The 18,781-nt window shown below is 42.6% G+C and overlaps 1 long non-coding RNA gene across 1 annotated transcript in view; it reads right to left on the bottom strand.

Moving 5' to 3' along the window:
- Nucleotides 1-2,908: 2,908 nt before the first annotated feature.
- LOC137649668 (uncharacterized) overlaps nucleotides 2,909-18,781 on the bottom strand; it is a 39,493-nt gene continuing 23,620 nt past the window's right edge. The window contains exon 6 of the long non-coding RNA XR_011045814.1: nucleotides 2,909-4,519. This is a non-coding gene — a long non-coding RNA (uncharacterized lncRNA). The remainder of the gene's footprint in view (nucleotides 4,520-18,781) is intronic.

Genomic DNA, 18,781 nt, shown 5'->3' with positions numbered 1-18,781 from the left:
AATGATTTCCTACGGGAAACAAGGTTACAGAGGTGTCAAAGAAAATCCAAGAAATGAGACTCCACTGGTTTGAGCATGTAATGAGGAGAGACCAGGGGTATGTTGGGAGGAGGTTGCTGGCGATGAAATGTGCCGGGTAGGAAGAAGATGGAGAGACCAAAGAGAAGGTGGATGAAGAGTGTAACAACAGATCTGGAGGGGAAGGATCTTGCATTGGAGGCCATCAAAGATAGAAGAAATTGGAAACTGCTTTCAAGAAATGGCGACCGTGCATAGCAAGAAAAGGTTAATACAAAGAAAAAAAAAAGAACTGTAGATAAACATTACAGTACAAAATGTAACAATACATATAAATATTAATTTGCAATATACTCCCTAAAAATAATTTTAATTAAAATTCAACTATGTTCAACTTTTATCTTCAAATCATAAAAAATATAATTATTACTAGCCAAGCTGTAACCCTGGTAAGGAAGGCACAAGGCTACAAACTCAATATACAAGGGATCCAACAGGGAAAGCAGTAAGAGTCAAGTGAATAAGGAATTGACGAATAAACTATATATAAAATTAATGAAAAAATTATATTTACCTGTAGGTTTTAAGATCAGTGACAACGTTAAAATATATCAGTCGTATATAATCTAAAGTATTAGACTTCTGTCAAACTTTTCAAGTTTTATTTTCTTACAAATTCTGAACATCGGAAGGTCAACCTACCGCACAGCCAAATTAGGAAGATTATACCATACACAATATAGTCACTGCCTTATGGTGAAGAGTTAACTGTATGCTTAGTATTACGTACAGAATAGTTGAGTCTTGGCAGATTTTATTTCAAAGGATGATTTGAATTATGAAATATTGTGCAACATGCATTAAAAGATAACTGAATGATTTTGCCAGTGATTAAAATTCAGATTAAGAATAATGAATCTAGCAGACTGCAAGTTTTAATCCACAAATTAAGGTTAGTCACCAGCTGAAGACCAGACAGTACAAAATAACTCAAAGCAAGGAAAAAGTGAAAAGATTATAGAAATTCTTTAGGATAGACTGACCGACGAAAATCTCAGATTTTATCAAAATCCTATTTTATGTGCAATTGAAAAAACTGTATGCTTCCCAATGTGCGGTTTTGTTCAATGAAATTCTTGAAGTATTCCCTATTTTTTCCTCAAGTCCACGCCAAGTTGCATTTAGTGAATTCGGGTGTTGAAACATCTAAACCTTTGGTTCTTTGCTTAATACTTGTGAATAGGGGTAGTTTACGTGACCTGCAAATTTATGTTGACTGATATAGAGATAATACAATAGGATCATGCTAACGTACGTAAGTAACAAACTATGAAATATTCCTTTTGGAATCTTGTGGAACAAAGATTAATTAGAAAAAAAAATATATCTTCCGAAGTTACACAAACTCTACTATTTAACTGATTGAGATCACAATAATCTTTAATTTCGTAAAGCTCAATATTCCACAGACCATTAGCAATAATTGCATGCCTAGTGATGAATTTAATTATTTGATTTGTGAATTACTAATATTAATGAGTAGATCAAATTTGTGAATTTAGGCTAGTCGACTGGCGCTCGAGCATTGTTATCTTTTTATATAGATTGGGAATTTGGGACGCCAACGGCTGTAGTGGGCAATACAGACAAGCACCTATGAGCAACAGAAGAAAATACCAAAATTGCACAATTAAGTAAAATTTAGATGCAAGACCAAGTGGAATTTACCTAGGACTGCAAATAGATGCTGTACTCCAGGAATATCTGAATACCAAGTGGTTTATAATTATGAAAAATCGTATAAAACATGTAAAAAGAGCGGAAGGAAAAACTGAAATTACTGAAAATCTTATATGATATAAAATGATGACACGAAGTTTCTAGAAGGTAACATTTAAAAGGAACGCTTTTCATAACATGGGAGAATATTTGAAATTTCTTTTTTAGACGGAACTCGAAATCTTAAAGCCTTCCTCAGTCTATCAATGTTTGTGCAATAATGAAGAGAGAGCCAATAAATTTCATAAAAGTGAATTCAAAATCTATATTATGTCTAGAATTTCATCTCCGATTCTTTTACTTGTGGAAACTTTCTGAATTAAAATTTCAGGTAGGGATTACACTTAGTCCGTGGAGTGCTAAAAATCACATTTTATTAGTTTACTCGAGTGTTTTACTAAAGTTACAATTAACAATTTAATTCCCTGTTATTTGAACAATACACTAATTATAGCTAAATTTCTTTAAGGGAATTTAGGAATAATTTAGGAATTTACTTTATCAAAGAATTCCCTTTCTACCCCTGGGAAACAAGTTCGAAAGAAGAAATTCAATCTACAAAAAGTTTAAACAGTAGAGTTTTAAATATAAGGTTAAAATAAAGAAACTTCAAACCTCGAGTTTTCACTAGAAGAAAATATTTGAAAGAGAATGGAATAAAGTCCATGTTCTTGATTCTAGGAAGATGATTAACACATAGTTGCCATCCAGCTAACAAACCCGCCAGGCTTGTGTAACTTTGTTGTTCTAATTAATAATGAAGTGTTTACAGGATCAACATTTATTTCAAACGCAGGATTTGTGGACAACAAAGTAACACACTACTAAAAATAGAAATACACTACATATCAAGACCGTTTTTAAAAGCACCCTTCATAGATTAATGAAATCTGAAATTATTTACACCCTCAATATATATATGCAACTAAGATAGAAGTCTAAAATTCCAAATGTGAAAAACCTGCCAATGAAAATCTCATGCAAGTATCACTTGTTCCTCCACCTATTAAAATCTTGCGTTTGACTTTTGCTAAAGCACAATTGCATACGCCATTATTTGCACAATCCAGTAATCATAGCGAGAATTCTTTCATAAAACTCACATACTTTTTCAAAGAATACCCTTTTCACCTTTTGGAAAAGTTGGAAAGAGCGAATTCAGTCTACAAAAAGTTTACCCAATAGAGTCAAAATGTAAGTTCAAAAGGAAATTTCTAACCCAATTTAGAATTTTCCCTGGAGGAAAATAATCAAGAGAACTGAATAAAATCAATGTTCTTGATTCTAGGAAGAAAACCAGAGCCCATTGCTGGCACCCTACTATTAATCCCCACCAGTCTCGGGTCCCTTTTTTTCTAACTAATAATGATGTATTTAAAGGCTTGAAATATATTCCAAACGTATTCTAAAAACAAAAAGAAACTGGCACCTTCATTATCGCAATACCTGTCGGCAGGGAAAGTACTTGACTACGATAGATCTTTCTACTTCTATGACTTTAAGGTTTACAAAAAGTAAAAAAACTGCTGGAAACTGCCTAGAATTCTAGAGCTCATGATGTTTTTAATTGTAAAAAGCTTAATTCCCTTCCCTTTGATCTCGTATCTCGTTATTACTACAACTTTGTCTTAATAGATACAGAAAATACAAATACTACATATTAAGCAAATTTCATGTAAGATACGCTTCACAGGCATTGCTGAAATCCAAATTATTTATACCCTTAATATATCCAGGAACCAATTTAGATATCAATAGCTCAGAAAATGACCGGAAAACTACACAAATCCTCACAAATTCCTGATTATTTAAACTTAATGAAGTAAAATTCATCTGATAAAATTTCAGTGTTTGTACCCTACTACTACTACCACTAATACTATTACTACTAACATTACTACTACTACTACTGTCCTGAGGCAGGTCCTTTTATGGATTAATTCTCTACCCATGGCCACCTCCTCCTCCTACCTCTAGGTGTTTGTCTTTAAAATTTACCTTCTATAATGTCCTTCAGTTACTTCTCCTCTCAAAGTGTATCTTATCCAATTTTTCTGCCTTCTATCTGTTGCTGTAATTATAGTTTTCTGTTCAACTATTCTTAGTATTTAATTTGTCTTGTGGTTTCTCCAACTTATTTTCAGCATCCTCCTTCATATCCACATTTCAAATGCTTACAGAAGTTTCTTGTCTGTTGCTTTTATAGTTCATGTTGAGAACCATTCATTGCTACACTGCTTATGAAACTTTAACAAATCTGTTCTTCAGTTCTATTTTAAGGTTTCCCCTTTAATAATCGTCCATCTCTATCTCTAAAAAGCTACCTTACCTTGAGCTATTTTGTTTTTCATCTTTTCATTACAGTTTTCTTCTCGAGTTTGTTATAATACTTCCCAAGTACTTCAAATGACTGACTTCCTTCACAGCATCATCTCTAATTTGCACATTTATTGGAGATCCTAGTCTTCTTGCAATTCTCATTATCCTGGTCTTGGATATCTATCATTCCATATTTTTGTGCTTACCTATTTATCATATTTGTCATCCTCTGTAAACCCTCTCTTGTGGTACAGACAATTGCCTTGTCATCAGTGAACCTCGGTTTTCACATTTTCTCCTCCCACCTTAATGCCATCTTCCGCATAGAGGTTGAACAGTATTGGTGATAGGAAACATCCCTATCTTAATCTTCTTCCAACAGTTCCTAGTTCAGAATCTTCACCTGCAGTGTGTACAGTTACAGATTGATTTAGATTAGGTATATATACACATTCCCAGCTAAAAATTAAGAAGCCTTTACTTGCCTTCTGGAAATATGAAGTGAAAAAGCAAAAGCTACACTTGTTAATGTAAACAGCTAAGGAAAATTACGGTTTCTAATGACCATAATAACCATTGATTTTATATCAGTGTTATACAGTGAAAACTATCTATGGTATCCATAGATTCTTTTTACAATACAATGTGGAGCAATGCCTTATAATGTTGATATTCAATATACTAGAAATTAAATTAAAAATCCAGATATGCGTTTCTATTACCTTCGTATCATAATGATAATGATTATTTTTAATACTACCCAAGCTACAGCACTGATTGGAAGGGCAGAATGCTACAAGTACAAGGGCTCCAACAAGGAATGCTATAATGAAGAAATTAAATAAGGAAACCGAATAAACTATATCAAAGTAATGAATAAAAAATATGAATAGTAATATCAGTGACATTAAAATATATCGATCATTTATAAAATATGCAACTTGATTTGTGTCATTCTGGTAAACAGACAGATTTTACAAAAAGTTTGGACTTGGAAGTTCAACCGATTCCACCGCCAGATTAGGAAGACTATTCATAATCTAGTCACAGCTGGAATTGAAACTAAAATTCTGTGTCGCATTGTGCCTTATTATGGGGGGAAGTCATTAATGATAGAATCAAATACACACCTAGTATGCAGATAGTGTAGTCTTGGAAGATCTGAAGGCAAAGAAAAATCTTGTGTATATTACGTGAACGACTGTGCCAGAGATTAAGGAATAAGTAAGTTACCAAACTAAAAGTTTCATCCAAGAAATAAGGATTAGGAGTTAATAGCTGAAGACCAGATAGATCAATACTCAAAAAAGTTAAAAGTTTAAGAATTAAAACATTTTTTTAGGAAAAACTGATCGCCGAAATTCTAAAAATACTTTCTCAATAAGCCATTTTTTTTTGCAATTGAATATGCAGCAGAAAGAGTTCTTGTTCAAGATTCTCGAAGCATTAATCATTTGGTCTTCAAATCCACTCACAGTTGCATCTAGTGAATTCTGAAAGTGTTGAATCATCCATACTCTTAACAGTCTAAACTTTTGCTTCGTTGCTCGATACTCCTGACAGAGGTAATCTGTGTCACCAACAAATTGATGTCGACTGAAAAATATTTTCTTTAGCACGAGTATAAACAAAAATTAACAGTCTAAATTATTTTATCAACATCATAAGCATTGTAAAAGACCCTTGTTTTTAAAAAATTCTAGAAAATATTTTAACATGAAAATGTATATTTTGAGAGTAGCTTTTGAGTATGTTTTCAATACATCCACATTTTCAATCCGATTATGAGAACCCTGGGTCAACATTATGTGTAAAGGATTCCTGGCCCTCTACGCGCCTCTTTAGAAAAGAAAAAGAAGACGGTAAAAAAATGCCCGCATACCTTTTATTTTCTTTCAATATATGATAATGTACCGAGAATTTAAAAACACCGTTGACAAAAAAAAAAAAAATTCTTGAATGGAATTTTGATTTTTTTTTTCTGTAAAGGACTTTGGAAAACCGAAATATATGGTCTAAATATGTCTGCATGGCTTCTTAGAAAAAGGAATCCATGTGGTTGAGGTCTCTTCCTCACCAGAAAATTAAATTTGAAGTCATCACAACACCTCCTTGTGAGCGCCCTAAATGAATGAAAAAGGCTATTTTTACTAACCCAAAATATGACAAATTCTTAGATAATTTGTATTTTTCCTAACGATACAAACCTTAGCTATTTACATGGGGGTAATTACTTTGGCAACAGCCGATGACGAGCCATAAAGTTTTAACGAGGGTTTCCTACCCCACTGTTAGTTAGCGGGGGGGTAGGGAGGGGTAGCTAGCTACCCCTCCCCCCTCACACACCGGTGAAGATCCACTTTACTTAGGAATAGGACTTATTTTGGGGGACAGGGCTGGCGGGCACATAACTGTAAATAGCTAAGGTTTGTATCGTTAGGAAAAATACAAATTATCTACGAATTTGTCATTTGTTCCGTAACTGAATACAAACAAACGCTATTTACATGGGGTGACTTAACCCTTAGGAAGGGAGGCAAGTCCCCTGCCATACTGGCTTTGGCTTGCCCGGGGGCTCCCAACCTGGGTTCATAAAGGAACTCGAAGGTTGGGGCCCCTGCGCCTCGCAGACAGCTGAGGGGCTGCTGCAGCCTATGTAAGTCGTGTGTGAAGGTGAGCAGTGACTTGTCCTAGGAAGTTGACCTGGAGTTCTCTAGAGGGAAATCTAGGCTAGGACTACCCAATACCACCTCGTTAGGGTATGGGGACATGACAGTATTACAAGTTAATACTAAGAACACAAGGGAGCATGGATTACCTGCAGAGGTTCGAGATCAGCTGTGCAAAGAACCCAGAATGCAGTTTTTCTCCAAGGGAGGACAGGATGAAGAAAAGAAAAGGGCCAGACAGATCTTTTCATTCACACAGACTAAAACAGGGTAACAATGCCCTCAACCCTCTGCTACTTGTCCAATTAGGAGCCCGAGGTTAGACCAGCTGTTGTGCAGCCACCACAGGGCCGATAGAAAACGTATCGAGCCGCCTGTGTGTCACGTCTTGCAGGTAGTGGGCCGTGAAGGTGGTACGACGCTTCCACACCCCAGCTTGCAGGACCTGCGTCACCGAAAAGTTCTTCTTGAAGGCCAGGGACGTAGCAACGCCCCTGACATCATGCGCTCTAGGGCGTCACGACGGAGGAGGGTCAGAACTCAAGGCCAGGAGGATCACTTTGCGGATCCAGGCCGAGATGGTATTTCTGGTAACCTTCCTCTTCGTTTCCTCGGTGCTAACGAACAAGTTCGACACCTGGGGGCGAGCTGCAGCTGTTCTTTTGAGATACAACCTCAGACTCCTGACTGGGCACAGTAGGAGATGGTCTGGGTCATCTGTTACAGAACGAAGACTCGAGACCTGGAAAGAGTCGAACCTAGGGTCCTGCACTCCCGGGTTCTGAGTCTAGCAACGAACTCGGGGACGAAGCCGAACATTACCTCCCCCCATCCCCTTGAATGGGCGACGTCGTAGGAGAGACCATGTAGTTCATTGACTCGCTTGGCCGAGGCTAAAGCTAGCAGGAACACCGTCTTCCAGGTAAGGTGGCGATCAGAAGCCTGGTGTAACGGTTCGTAGGGAGGCCTCTTAAGAGACCTTAGAACCCGACCCACGTTCCAAGGAGGAGGTCTCACTTCCGACTGAGGGCAGGTAAGTTCGTAACTCCGTATGAGAAGGGACAGTTCCAGCGAGGAGGAAATGTCCATTCCTTTGAGCCTGAAGGCAAGACTTAAGGCTGAGCGATAGCCTTTCACTGCCGAGACTGAAAGGCGCATTTCTTCCCGCAGATACTCAAGGAACTCGGCTATTGCTGGTGAAGTGGCATCGAGGGGAGAGATACCCCTTCCCCGGCACCAACCACAGAAAACTCTCCACTTTGCCTGGTAGACTCCTGCGGATGACCTGCGCAGGTGGGCAGACATCCTTTCCGCAACTTGTTGCAAAAATCCTCTCTCTTTGAGGAGATGCTGGATAGTCTCCAGGCGTGAAGTCGGAGCGAAGCTACGGCTTTGTGAAAGATGTTGGAGTGTGGTTGTTTGAGTAGCTCGCGACGTGGAGGGAGCTCCCTCGGGATCTCCGTGAGGAGCTGCAGAAGGTCCGGAAACCACTCTGCGTGATGCCATAGCGGAGCTATCAAGGTCATCGAGAGATTGACCGATGTTTTGGTCTTGTTGAGGACCCTCCTCATCGGGCAGAATGGGGGAAAGGCGTACACATCGACGTTGTCCCACCGTTGTTGGAAGGCTTCTTGCCAGAGGGCCTTGGCGTCCGGGACTGGAGAGCAGTATAGCGGAAGCTTGGTGTTCAATGCTGTAGCGAAAAGGTCCACGGTCGGGGAACCCCACAAAGTCAGGACTCTGCTGGCTATCCGAGGATCCAAAGACCACTCGGTACTCACTATCTGCGTCGCTCTGCTCAGACTGTCAGCGAGCACATTCCTCTTGCCCGGAATGAAGCGACCCGCAAGTGATATCGAGCGGGCTTCGGGCAATCTCAGGACCTCCACCGCAAGATGGGATAGCTGTTCCGAAAAGGTACCTCCCTGCTTGTTGATGTAAGCCACTACCGTAGTGTTGTCGCTCATCACCACGACAGAGTGGCCTGCCAGGACTTGGTGGAACTTTTGAAGGGCCAGGAAGACGGCCTTCATCTCTAGCAGGTTTATGTGAGGGTACTTTTCTGATTCTGACCACAGGCCTGAGGCCCTGTGGTTCAGAACGTGGGCACCCCACCCTTTCTTTGAGGCGTCCGAAAACAGCATCAAATCCGGGGGGAGGACGAAAAGATCCACTTCCTTTCGTAGGTTCTCGTCTGTCACCCACCACTGAAGGTCCATCCGTTCCGCAGGGCCCATAGGAACCCTGACGTCTGGGGAATCGTGTCCTTGATTCCACCGAGACTTGAGTCGCCATTGCAGGGATCTCATCCTGAGGAGACCGTTTGGAACTAGACGGGCCAGGGAAGAAAGGAGACCGAGGAGACATAACCACGATTGGACTGGGAGTTCTTCTTGTCTGAGGAAAGGATCTGCGACCCTCCTCAGCCTTGCTATCCTGTCGTCTGATGGGAAGGCTTTGTGGAGATTGGTGTCCAATATCATGCCTAGATATACCAGTCGCTGAGTTGGAAGCAAAGAAGACTTCTCGAGATTTACCATGATCCCTAGATCTTGGCAAAGTCCCAGAAGCTTGTCTCTGGTGTCGAAGAAGGGTCGACTCCGAGTCTGCTAGGATCAGCCCGTCGTCCAGATAACGGAGAAGATGCCGATCCTGTGTGCCCACGAAGAAATCAGGGTGAACACTCTGGTAAATACCTGAGGTACTATGGAGAGACCGAAACACAGCACCTTGAACTGGTAGATCTTGTTGTGTAGGCAAAATCTCAGGTACTTCCTTGAAGACGGATGGATTGGGATCTGGAAGTACGCGTCCTTCAGGTCCAGTGTGCACATAAAGTCTCGTGGTCTCACTGACAGTCTGACTGTGTCTGCCGTCTCCATACTGAATGGAGTTTGTTTGACAAACCCGTTCAGAGTCGAGAGGTCGATGACTGGTCTCCAGCCTCCAGATGCCTTTCTCACAAGAAAGAGTCGACTGTAGAAGCCTGGGGACCCGTCCACGACCTCCTGGAGAGTGTCCTTCTCCAACATGGTCTGGACTTCGGCCCTAAGGGCCTGCCCTTTAGCCGATCCCATGGCAAAAGAGCTCAACGACACTGGATTTGCTGTCAGGGGAGGGAGAGAAGCTGTGAACGGGACGCGATACCCTAAGGATATCACGGAGACCGTCCAGGCATCCGCTCCGAGTTGCTGCCACCTTGCTGCGCAACTCTGCAAGCATCCCCCCACTGGTGGACACGCGGGGGGAACGCCAACCCTAGCGCTTCCGGCCTCGGCTGGAGCCTCTAGGGCTTTTGCCTTCCCTGGAGGACTTTTTCCCCCTCCAGACCTTAGTAGGAAAGGGCTTAGACACATTGGGCTTCGCTGCTACGGTAGTCTTCTTCGTATCCTTTATGGGACGTGGCTGCTGAACCTCCAGAGGTTTATAGGGCCTCGATGTTAGGGCCCTATGGATGAGGGAATCCTGATTGGATTTCCTCCACCTCTCGGCAGAGAGCTCCACATCCTTAGGCTCAAACAAGCTCTTATCAAGGACGGAAGAGTGTCTGAGCCTGCACGACTCGGCACTGGGAACCTTATGATGGAACCTCTCGACAACAGCGTCCCTACGTTTGAGGATCGTGTTGGCCCACAAGCTTGAGACTTGGTGGGATAGGAACTCGATGGTCCGAGTACCCGAGAGGAGAAAAGTTTCCAGAGCCTTCCTGGTGCTTTCCTTGGAGAGATCCTCGGACCGCACCAGGATACCCAGAGACCCCAGCCAGATGTCGAGCCATGAAGTGGCTTGCATAGCGCACTTGATGACCTCCTTCTGGCTCTGGATCTCAGTGGCCGAGAAGGATACGTGCAGAGTGGAGAACCTCTCGAGAGGAACTCCCCCTGTGAGTCCTTCCACGGAATGGTTTCAAGGGAAGGCTCAGCGCAGACTCCTAAAGGACCTCAAAGTACCTCCTCTGATGGACACGAGGAGGAGGGAGGAGTTTGCTTCCGGCACCGGATCTACTGGAGGAGGCAAGCTCCACGAACTGGCCCTCGACTTCATATCTGTCGCTCTTCATCCCCTGGGACCATGGCAGTGCTGCGCTGGCCCTAGAGGGCTTTTGAGTGCCGAAAATGCGATCCAGGACCGTGTCCTTACCCTTACGAGGCGGGACTTCAGGGTCCGGGATCCCATTGAGGTACCTCATGAGAGTCAGGACCTGCCAGAACGCATGTTCTGAGTCCTGGTGCTCGCCTCCTGACGGACTTGCAGCGAAGTCTCCGGACCCCAGAGGCTCTTCCTGGGGGGAAATGGGGGCATCCTCTACGGCTCTGGGCTGCTACTGTCTGATCCTAGAAGACAATTTTGGGATCGTCTTAGAGTTCTTAGGTTCCCTCCTGGGAGGGATGCAGGACTCTAACAGCGAAGGGGGCAAGTCCTTCTCCACCTCGGGACGAGGAGACCTCTCGGGAAGAGGAGGAACATCCACCACTGGTGCGATGGGGGAGTATTCCTGCTCATCTTTTTCTCTTGAAGAGGGATACTCCTCCGCCGCAGGGGAGGGCGAGAAGGTCTGAGGGGGAGTAGGATCCTTGCGCAAGGATCGACGCGCGGGAAAGCACAAGCCTCCGAGGAGGCTCCACGGGAGAGACGCCTCTCTTCCTCTTCAGAGGGAAGGAAGCTGCCGCTGGTTCGCGACCCGAATCAGAGAGTGTTGGCTTAATAGCCCGCACAAGAGCTCTGAGAAGGGTGTCGAACCAGGCCTGCTGACTGACAGCAGCGCTGTCAGATACTCTCTCTGAAGGGAAAGGGATCGACGGATCCCTAGGAGGAGTCAACACAGAAGGGTTCGCCTGTCGGGCTGTAAGAGAAGAATCCCTAGACCTGTCCGAGGAGCGTTCCCCCTCTGGCGAGAGCGCTGGTCTGCGCTTGCGGGGAGGAGAACGCGACAGAGAGGAAACCGCCTGCCGGCGATCGCGCTGGGGCTTGTAAACCGAGCCCAGATCAGAGTCGCGCGCTAGAGAAGGGCGCGAGGCTGGAAAATTGCTCGCGCGCACATCCGCGCGAGGGGGGGGGGGGGGGGGGGCGCGATGGCGCGTAGGAGGATGGACGGGAGCGATGGCGCGCCGGCGACAGAGCAGGAGCGTGCCCGTGAGGGAGCGCGGAAGCCTGAGCAGGAACATGCCCGCTCGCGAGTGGGCGATGGCGTGGGTGTGCGGCGATCTGGGACTGGAGGAGGCCGAACGCATGGGCGCGCAGTGAGTAGGTGAATCCCCGGAGGGCGAGCGATGACAGAAGCATCCGACCGGGAGTTTTGGAAGGACTGGCCGAGGAAGCGATAGCGCAGGAGCAGGGTCGTGAGCGACCTGAGAGCTTTGATGGCAGTCTGACTGGACCGGTTTACTAGCCTGTGCAACCGCTAGGTGCGCTGGCAATCGTGGCGCGTATCAGGAACAGGTCGCGTTGTAGTCGGCTGCTTCTGAGGTCGCGAGGTGCGAGCCACGTGTGGGCATGCCACCCCTGTTGTCTTAAAGACAGGCACAGGGCGTGAAGCAGGAACAGGAAGTGACAGGGGCGCGTCGGGCGCGATTGTGTCAGCAACAGATTCGCGCGGTTCCAGAAGTGGCCGGGATCGCCCGTGCGCGGGCTTGGCAACCTCCGGGGCGACGACTTGAGTCGTCGCTACGTGCGGTAGCGTTAGAGCTTCCACAGGAACTGCGCGCTTGCGCGCATCGTGAATCTCTCTCGTACTACGAGACTCCCTTGTATCGCGCGCCTCCTTAGATGGGCGCGATGTCCCCGAAGCAGCGCGTGGGCGTGTTGGGGTGCGCGTGGGCGTGTTGGGGTGCGCGTGTGCGCTGGAGCTGGGATCGTGCGTGGACGCGTGTCGTGTTTTTCCCCCGCAGGACGCAACGCGTCCGAAGGAACCTGTGAGCGCCTGTGCGCCAACTCAGGAACCTCCTGGATCGCGCGCGGCGAAACAGGAACCGGGGGCCCTCGAGATGCCGGAGGACGCTTGAGCGCTGAAGGCCACTGGGGCACCGGTGGACACGTGGGCGCCTTAACAGGAATTGCCTGCAAGTGTGCAGGAGAGCGTGGTGGCTTTACAACAGAAACAGGGCGCGTTTGCGCAGTTGAGCGCTTACGCGCAACATCAGGAGCTGCAGGTGGGTGATGAGGGCGCGCAGGGGAACCCTGGCGCGCAACAGGAGCAGTGGCGCGAACGGCCACAGGTGACCGCCGAGGTGCCTTGTCAGGAACGGCAGGAACAGCGGCAACAGAGGGCGTAGGCAGAGCCTTACGCTTAGGGACGGGCTGCGCAGTTGCGCGCTCAAGTCCCAGAGACCCCGAAGGGTCAGGAGGTTGCACAGTGGCAGTCTCCGGTGCGTAAAGCTCATCAGCAGCTTTAGATGTGGATGGTTGAGGAGACAGCTCACATTGTCCCGAAGGACGACCATCCTCCGACGGAGATCGCGAACGATCCCTGGAGAGGTCAAGGGTGGTAGCAGGAAGCTCAGTAGAACGGCGAGTCGTCTCCTCCGCAGAGGACTGTTTTGACGACGAGCCGAAGAGGCACCTCTTAACCCCTTTAACCCTGGATAGGTACGCTCCTCAGACACCCCTTTAAGGGTATACTCGGACGCGAACGACACCGACGCCAAAAAAAATTCTTGAAAAATCAGTTTTTGCAGTAACCTCCTTTTTTCTTTTGCCAAAAAAAACTTCAATGAATGCTTAAAACAACTGTAAAGATAAATACTACTCATCCGCAGAAAAACTATTTATTATAAATATTTTAAAAAATTAAGTAGAAAAAAAAAAGACCTGACATAAAAATTCATAAAAAAAAAGTTTATACATATATACACAAATCCTTTTAGGAATTGATTCTTGAATGTTTCGGACACATCTTGATGTATTTTGGATGAAGTCAGACCCATGGAGGTGAAGATCTGAAATGAGAAAAAAAGGGTAACTTTTTATGGCCAAAAAAATTTGTCCAAATTTCATGAATTTTTTTGGGTACCCAAATGAAATAGGAAGTGGCTAATTTTTTTAGGGAATAAACATATGTTATCCTAAAATAGAAATATGTAAAAAAATCTTCATTATTTTGTAAATTACATTTATATCAGGGGCCATATCTAAAGGTAATTTTTTGAGTACTTAGAAATTTCGTAAAAAAATACATATATCTAATATATAATATGATATTTATGCAGGTAAAAATATACCAAAATATCACAAATTCTATAGGGAACAAGAATATATATAGATAGGGCAGCTTACGCTTCGGATATGTCCACAAAATGGCCGCCAACCACACTGACTCAGACTCCCTAATCTGCCACTTGAAATGTAGGAAGGGTATGTCAATTTCAAGGTGTTATTTACTAATCTAATTATTATTGGATATGCATAAAAATTGTATGGTGGGTTGCTGGATAATTGTCGATTATTTTACGACTATAAAATTAAAATTCTGACCCAAAAAAATTTTTTTGAAGGGAAATAAAATCGAAAAAAAAAATGTAAAACAATATAATATTTTAGCTAAAAAAATTTGATGATATTCAATCAAAAAAAAAGTAAACAAAATTTTCCGACAAATAAACATCTAGAGGAATCATTACTCTGTGATAGTTCCTTAGTACGTAGTAATTTTGAAAGAATTGTGAAAAAACGAAAAAATGGCAATCACCGGAAAATCGAACACATACCTATATATACGCCATATCTGGCTAAAAAAAAGATAGGCATGGGTAGCCAGATCATCTAGAAACACTTTCCAACACTATAAAAATATAAGTTTTGCGACACTACTTGCCAATTCCTTACGGTAACATGACTAAGCGAAAAAATGCAAAACAAATAAAAAGGGGCACTCGCGGAAAAATGGCTAACATTCTAATATACGGCATTTCAGAAAAAAAAAATTCAGCCACGTGCTAGGCAAACCATCAAGGCACATTTTCCGACAAATAAACATATAAATGAATCATTACTCTGTGATAGTTCCTTAGTACGTAGTAATTTTGAAAGAAATGGGAAAAAACGAAAAAATGGCAATCACAGGAAAATCGAACACATACCTATATATACGCCATATCTGGCTAAAAAAAAAAGATAGGCATGGGTAGCCAGATCATCTAGAAACACTTTCCAACACTATAAAATTATAAGTTTTGCGACACTACTTGCCAATTCCTTACGGTAACATGACTAAGCAAAAAAATGCAAAACAAATAAAAAGGGGCACTCGTGGAAAAATGGCCATTCTAATATACGGCATTTCAGAAAAAAAAAATTTCAGCCACGTGCTAGGCAAACCATCAAGGCACATTTTCCGACAAATAAACATATAAATGAATCATTACTCTGTGATAGTTCCTTAGTACGTAGTAATTTTGAAAGAATTGTGAAAAAACGAAAAAATGGCAATCACCGGAAAATCGAACATATACCTATATATACGCCATATCTGGCTAAAAAAAAGATAGGCATGGGTAGCCAGATCATCTAGAAACACTTTCCAACACTATAAAAATATAAGTTTTGCGACACTACTTGCCAATTCCTTACGGTAACATGACTAAGCGAAAAAATGCAAAACAAATAAAAAGGGGCACTCGCGGAAAAATGGCTAACATTCTAATATACGGCATTTCAGAAAAAAAAAATTCAGCCACGTGCTAGGCAAACCATCAAGGCACATTTTCCGACAAATAAACATATAAATGAATCATTACTCTGTGATAGTTCCTTAGTACGTAGTAATTTTGAAAGAAATGGGAAAAAACGAAAAAATGGCAATCACAGGAAAATCGAACACATACCTATATATACGCCATATCTGGCTAAAAAAAAAAGATAGGCATGGGTAGCCAGATCATCTAGAAACACTTTCCAACACTATAAAATTATAAGTTTTGAGACACTACTTGCCAATTCCTTACGGTAACATGACTAAGCAAAAAAATGCAAAACAAATAAAAAGGGGCACTCGTGGAAAAATGGCCATTCTAATATACGGCATTTCAGAAAAAAAAAATTTCAGCCACGTGCTAGGCAAACCATCAAGGCACATTTTCCGACAAATAAACATATAAATGAATCATTACTCTGTGATAGTTCCTTAGTACGTAGTAATTTTGAAAGAAATGGGAAAAAACGAAAAAATGGCAATCACAGGAAAATCGAACACATACTTATATATACGCCATATCTGGCTAAAAAAAAATAGGCATGGGTAGCCAGATCATCTAGAAACACTTTCCAACACTATAAAAATATAAGTTTTGCGACACTACTTGCCAATTCCTTACGGTAACATGACTAAGCAAAAAAATGCAAAACAAATAAAAAGGGGCACTCGCGGAAAAATGCCCAACATTCTAATATACGGCATCTCAGATAAAAAAAAAGACATGCACGTGTTAGCCCAACCATCAAGGCACACTTTCTAACACATAAACATGAAAAAAAAATCAATAATATACGGCAATTCCTTACTACGTAGTAAATTTTTACAAATATTGAAAAAAAAACAGAAATTGGCAACCGCAGTTAAATACCCAATATACCAATAACTACGTCGTATCTGACAAAAACAAAATCACGCATGGGTAGCCAGATCATCTAGACACACTTTCCAACACTAAAAAAGCAAAAGTTTTACGACACTATTTCGCAATATCTTACGGAAAAATGACTTGGCAAAAAAATGAAAAAAAATGAAAAAGGGGTACTCGCGGTAAAATGCCCGACATTCTAATATACGGCATCTCAGATAAAAAAAAGACATGCACGTGTTAGCCCAACCATCAAGGCACACTTTCTAACACATAAACATGAAAAAAAAATGAATAATATACGGCAATTCCTTACTACGTAGTAATTTTTACAAATATTGAAAAAAAACAGAAATTGGTAACCGCAGTTAAATACCCAATATACCAATAACTACGTCGTATATGACAAAAACAAAGTCATGCATGGGTAGCCAGATCATCTAGACACACTTTCCAACACTAAACAAGCAAAAGTTTTACGACACTATTTGGCAATATCTTACGGAAAAATGACTTGGCAAAAAAATGAAAAAAAATGAAAAAGGGGCAATCGCGGTAAAATGGTCCTCGTGGTGATGAACGACATTTTAACTAAAAAAAAAATCATGCACATGGTAGCCAAACAATCCACCAAGACTTTCTACAACTGATAACCTATACAAGTTGCACCATTCTACGACAATTTCATAATACGTAATAACTTTGATAATTATGCAAACTACCTTAGAAGGGTAAACTCAGTCGCGAACGACCCCGACTCGTCTCAGAAATCGGGGAAGGAGTACAGCTACAGCAATGCACATCTGGACACTACTAGAGCGTGTAGGGGAGACACCTCCTGCAGGTCGATCACCCACAAATTCAGTCACGGGGCTGAGTCACGTGAGAAAAACCTGTTTTTTTTTGACGCACGGGGTCGCGAACGACCCACCGTACCTATCCAGGGTTAAAAGGGGAAGGAAGGCCTCTGCGGCGAAGGGGAGGGCGAGCCTTCCGCCTTATACACCCACGAGGGGCCGTGGGATCAGCAGGCTGACCATCAACAGGCCTCCGAAGAGGCGTCTCTACCAGAGAACTCCCCCGAGAGGGAGTCTCAGCGGAAGGAGAGACCGTAGGACTAAGCTCCTCCCCCGAAGTATATTCAGAGGGAGAGTCAGAGCCTTCAGCTACCACAGCCACAGGAACAGGAGTTTGGTCAGACCCACGGGATGTTTCCGAGTCAAAGCGAGGGAGAGCACAGACAGGTCTGTTCTCTACCCGAGCCAAAAGTAAAGTGGATCTTCACCAGTGTGTGTGAGGGGGGAGGGGTAGCTAGCTACCCCTCCCTACCCCTGCTAACTAGCGGTGGGGTAGGAAACCCTCGTTAAAACTTTATGGCTCGTCATCGGCTGTCGCCAAAGTAATTACCACCATGTATATAGCGTTGGTTTGTATTCAGTTACGGAACAAATAGATATATTATAGGCCTATCGTATAAAACCTACTCATACTTACCATAAACCTATCTTGATTACCCTAAGCATTTATTATACAGTCCTGTATCATAAAATAGTACAAATATTCATACAGTTTAATTTAATCGGTATGATTTTAAATTTTTTATTCGCCTATCAACTATGGGAACAAATATATAAGGAGAAACCTAAACCAACCTTTTTTTATCTAACCTGAAATCCCTTTGATTTACATCCCAATGAATTAAATGTTTGAAGGTCTGGATCTGAAACAAATTTTCATATGGTGGTCAGCTGAAGTAGGAATTTGGTTTTAGCTTTATATCAATTAGTTGCCCTTTAATAGGGTTGGGATATCTCCTTAATAAAAGGAACCGTATTGATAGAGGTTTTTAGTTGCGTTCTATTGTGCCTTTACCTAAAAATACTTCCAGTAAAAGAGCTAAAAGTATGAACAAGATCACACCGGAAAAGTGCCAAACTACAAACATATACAGATATTTTGTTGTAAGCATAGAAGGCCCCTTTATTTCTGGTGAATAGCAGTGAAACTATGAAGCTAAGACTTGGTAAGAAATACAGACTACTAAGAAGAGAATGTCAAAGGGAGCCTCTGGTTGGAAATAAAGGGACTTTGTTAGTACATTGTGGATGGTTAAATTAGAATAACAAAAAAACAAAAAAAAAAACTTTTTGTCTTAATTTTTGGCAAATTTTAAGTGGTTAGTCTAAGGAGTGGTAAACTTAAGGGGCAATATTTTGATACTTTGAGATTTCATGCCAAATGCATGAACCATATATTTTTTTCGCCGTTTTTTTTTATGAATTTCCGAAAATTTTCTGCAATCTACTTTTTGTACCCTTTTATATAACAATGGGTTCTTAGGGGGGGGGGAGTAAGCTTATTACACTATTCTCTATTATGAGTTGCAATAATCCAATTCAAAACCAGTTGGACATGGAACGAAGGAAAAACTAGGATGCATTC

Source organism: Palaemon carinicauda, chromosome 11, assembly GCF_036898095.1.
Source record: "Palaemon carinicauda isolate YSFRI2023 chromosome 11, ASM3689809v2, whole genome shotgun sequence".
NCBI lineage: Eukaryota > Metazoa > Arthropoda > Malacostraca > Decapoda > Palaemonidae > Palaemon > Palaemon carinicauda.
This window is presented reverse-complemented; position numbering and strand designations above follow the sequence as displayed.